The sequence below is a fragment of the Chrysochloris asiatica genome, unplaced genomic scaffold, assembly GCF_000296735.1.
Source record: "Chrysochloris asiatica unplaced genomic scaffold, ChrAsi1.0 scaffold00165, whole genome shotgun sequence".
Classification (NCBI taxonomy): domain Eukaryota; kingdom Metazoa; phylum Chordata; class Mammalia; order Afrosoricida; family Chrysochloridae; genus Chrysochloris; species Chrysochloris asiatica.
The window spans coordinates 3181064-3185503 of record NW_006408683.1 but is presented as its reverse complement, the minus strand read 5'-3'; the positions used below and the strand labels follow the sequence as shown (position 1 = coordinate 3185503).

Genomic DNA, 4440 nt, shown 5'->3' with positions numbered 1-4440 from the left:
AAAAAAAAGAAGTATTGCTACCAGAATCTCTAATGCAGTCCATTTGTACAGAAATATCCTGGTTACACACTTTGATGGCATCATTAAAATGAAAACTGACTGCAGTCAACAACAACAACAAAACAGAAGTATTGCTACCAGGGTTCCAGTTCAAACTAGGGTTTATTCCAGACAAAATGTGTTTAAACATGTCTCTGCACTCAGCAAATGGCTGCAGACTAGTTCTCTTACCAATACAATAAGTCTCAAAATGAAAGCAGTTGCTTCCAAGGGGATCTGCTGGGCCAGTTCATTTCAAGGCAGACAGGTCAGCTCCGAAGTTTATGGTGACTATTTAGGGTGATTCGTAAGTGATAATCTTGACAGACTCAGAAAATCATGGGGATTATCAGGAAGTTTTAAGAATACTGAAAATTACATTGATGAGCAAAGTTGCACTAAGGATTTTTTTTTCCCCGTCTCATTCTTTGAGAGTAGTATTTTAGTTACCTAGTGCTGCTGTGACAGAAATACCACAAGTAGATGGATTTAACAAACAGAAACTTGTTCTCTCACAGTTTAACAGACTAGATGTCCAAATTCAGAGTGCTGGGAATTGCTCGGGGAAGACTTTCTTTGTTGGTTCTGGAGAAAGGTCCTTGTTTCCTTTCCGCATCTGTAGGCTCAGCATTCCTTGGAAATCACCATGTGTCTTGGCATCAATCTTCACCTGGATCTAGGAGCTTCATTGTGAGGGGTCCCAAGGACACACTCCACTCCTGGCTAGTCTTTCTGGTAGTAATAGGTCACTCTGAGCTCTACTTGCCTGTTTAACCTCTTTTATATCTCAAAAAAGATTGACTCGATATAATCTAATCCTGTAGATTGCAACCAGCCTCATTAACCTCATAAAGTGAGGATTTACAAAACAGGATAATCTGATCACATCAGATTACATCATGAGGCAGTGATTACATTATATTAGATCACATCATGAAGGATTACTATGTCTTAACTGCTAAACCACTGAGAATTCAGGCCCAGCCAAATTGACATAAAACCTTAACTACCACAGGCAGCTTGGGCTGTCCTACAATTTCTTTGAGAAACCTTACCCCATTCACCATACAGCCCTGGTCTTGCTCCTTCAGACTTCTTTAGTTCCCCAAACTTAAAGACTATTCCAAAGGAACACGATTTGAGTCTGGAGAATACCAAAACTGCCAGTTTGATGTGTAAACCAAAGTGCACAGAATCCTTTGAGAAAGGCTTAAGAGATGAGAACAACTACTTCAGAAGCACATAGACCTAGACAGAGGATATGCTGACAAACAATACCTTCACATTTCAAGGTTTTTGTTCAATAAAGGTTTATAATTATTTTGTAGCAGAACTTTTTGACTTATCCTCTTATGATTCCATTTATATAAAATACCAGACTAGACAAATCTAAAGAGAAAGAAAGCAGATCAGTGATTACTTCTGGTTGAGGAGGTTTGGGAAATGTAGTGTGATTTGCAATGGGTTGTTTGGGATTTCTTTTTTAATGTTTTATTGTGAATTATGTGATAGTTTACATTAGTTTTACATTCATCCTATCATATATCATTTCATTGCCATGGTTACAATCTCTTCCATGCATCATCAACCAACCAAAGGGTATACCCTACAAGCCTGCCTCCCGGTCATCAGCACACAGGCCCTCTCCTTCTCTGGGTCTAAAGTCCCCAGCTGCTCCATCTCGCCACGTCAACATCTCTGCTTCCATCTCTGGCATCACTGCTTCTCTGGGTAGGGCCCCCGTTTTCTGCTCTTCTCCCTTGATGGTCCCAGGGACCACCGCTCCTAGACTGCAAAGTTAATCACTCCCCTCCTTGCTACAAAATGTCTACCTTTCGGGATTTCTTTTTGAGATGATGAACATGTTCTAAAATTGATTATAGTGATGGTTGCACAACTCTGTGAATATACCAAATACTGCTGAATTATGCATTTTAAATAGATGAATTCTGTGATATGTAAATTACATCTCAATAAATCTGTTATTAAAAATAATAATAATAAATGACATAATTAGCTTGCAAGAATCTTTGACGTACAGGCCAACAAACTATATCTTTTGGCAGCACTATGTCACATGATCCCCATGAAGCATCAGGGCTGAGGAGTGGTGCTCAGAAATAATTTAACTAAACATACTATCAACATTTGGAGGTCACCCGTAAATTAAAAGAAATCTGTGGATAAGTATCTTTTATAAACCCTGTGTGAGGCAATGTATTATAGCATATAATTTACAGAATGCTTCTTAGTCACAGGGTTAGAACCCTGGCTCTACACTTAGGAATCAGGATAATTTAGGTAACCTTTAGAGTTTAATATTCCTCAGTTTTTACTACCTTCTAAACTATCCTCCGGAGTCCTGGTGTGGTGCTGTGGGTTAATGTGTCAGACTGCAAAGCCATTTGAACTGCAAGGTCGGTGGTTCAAGCTCACCAGCTGCTCCTTGGAAACGCTATACAGGGTCTCTATGGGTCAGAACTGACTTGACAGCACTTCACAACAACAAACTATCCTCCACAGTATTTAAAGTGAACACATTATCACACCAGATAACATTAGTTCATTAAACAACTAATTGTTTTCTATGTACCAGGCACTGTGTTTTCCAAAGAAATTCAATATTTAAAAAGGCACCTGCTCTTCTAGAGCTTACAATCTAGCATAAAGACAATCAATTAATCCAACAACAAAAAATTCTGAGTGTTACCAGAGCAAAAGGCAGAAGGACTTTATGTGAGACAGGAAGAAGACCAAAAGGAAAGAAATAATAATAAAGGGCTTTCAAATTATGACTCTCTGAAAATGCCAGCAATTCACTGCTATACAAGACAAGTGTAAAACTAGATTAAAATTATTTTGAAAACAACATGGATATTTCAGGGTATTGGAAATTGATCAAATGCAGACAACAAATTGAGGAGTGCACATTTTAGAGAATGTACTAGAGATTTATGTAAAAACAGCAGAAATATGTTACCTTCTGGCCTGTGGCTGCTCCCCTCCTACATACCCTCAGCTCCAATGGTAGATCTATAGTTTGACTAGTTTGGGACTGTCCACAAAAACCACTGCTACTTAACTGGAAGGGCTTGGGGTAGCAAAACAATCTCCATAGTTTTTTAGACTAAAAGTGGGGAAATTGGCTAGAGGGAATAAGAAATAACCACACCTTTGCTAGCCTAAGATTTTGGTCCAAACTTGAGCAAGTGGTAGGTCAGCAAGAAATTTTATGGAGAGAAACAGACGGCCTGTGGTTAAGTGCTTCACACCTCCATGGCTGACTGGGAAACTATACATGCAAAGGGAAAATCAATGAAAGACTGGGGAAAAATAAAATCCAAGAGAGACTTGTGAACTGGCTACCCCACACAAATACTGGTTGTGAGAAGGTGGGAGCCTTACAGGCTCAAGGTACTGCTGCTGGTGGTGGTGTCATCCAGTTAGTGCCTATTCATAGTAACCCTATGTACAACAAAACACAACACGGCTCAGTAATGTGCCATCCTCACAACTGTTCCTATGTTTGAGCCCAATGTTACAGCCACTGTGCCAACCTATCTCACTGACAGTCTGTCTTCCTCTTTTTCACTTTACCGTCTACTTTATCAAGCATGATGCCCTTCTCCAGGGAATGATCCATACTTATAACATGTCTAAAGTGCATGAGATGAAGTCTTGCCATCTTTGCTTCTAAGGAGCATTCTGGATGTATTTCTTCCAGGACAAGTTTATTCATTCTTCTGGAAATACATGGCATATTTAATACCACAATTCAAAGGTATCAGTTCTTCAGTCTTCTTATTTCAGCGTTCACATGCATATGAGGTAATTGAAAATACCATGCCTTGGGTCAGACCAATCTTAGTCCTCAAAGGAACATCTTTACTTTTTAACACTTTAAACAGATATTCTGTAGTGAACATGTGTCATGCAGTATGTCATTTGATTTCCTCATTGCTCTTTCCATGGGTACTGATTGTGGATACTAATAAAATTAAACCCTTGACAACTTAAGTATGTTCTCCATTTATCTTGAGGCTGCTTGTTGATCCAGTAAAGATTTTTATTTATGTTGAGTGTAATCCATATTAAAGGCTGTAGTCTTTGCTTTTGCTTTTTACTTTTTTGTGTGAATTGAGTGACAGTTAACAGACAAGATCATCAGCTTTATACTGAACAAATTATACGCTTTGTTTCATCTCAATGATTATAATCCCCTCCTTGCAACAACAACAGTTATCTTACGTCTTCCCTGTGGCTCCCAATTTACATCTTATATTTCACAAACGAACAAAGCACAAATATTTGTTGCACATACAAAACAAAAAATATATATTCATTCAAATATCCTAAGGACATATTCAAGGAACTCTGGTAGCACTGTGGTTATGAGTCAGG

At 38.6% G+C, this 4440-nt stretch overlaps 1 protein-coding gene across 1 annotated transcript in view; it reads right to left on the bottom strand.

The window, feature by feature from the left end:
- Positions 1 to 4440, bottom strand: part of SMYD3 (SET and MYND domain containing 3) — a 1025869-nt gene that overhangs the window by 863679 nt on the left and 157750 nt on the right. The window lies entirely within an intron of this gene.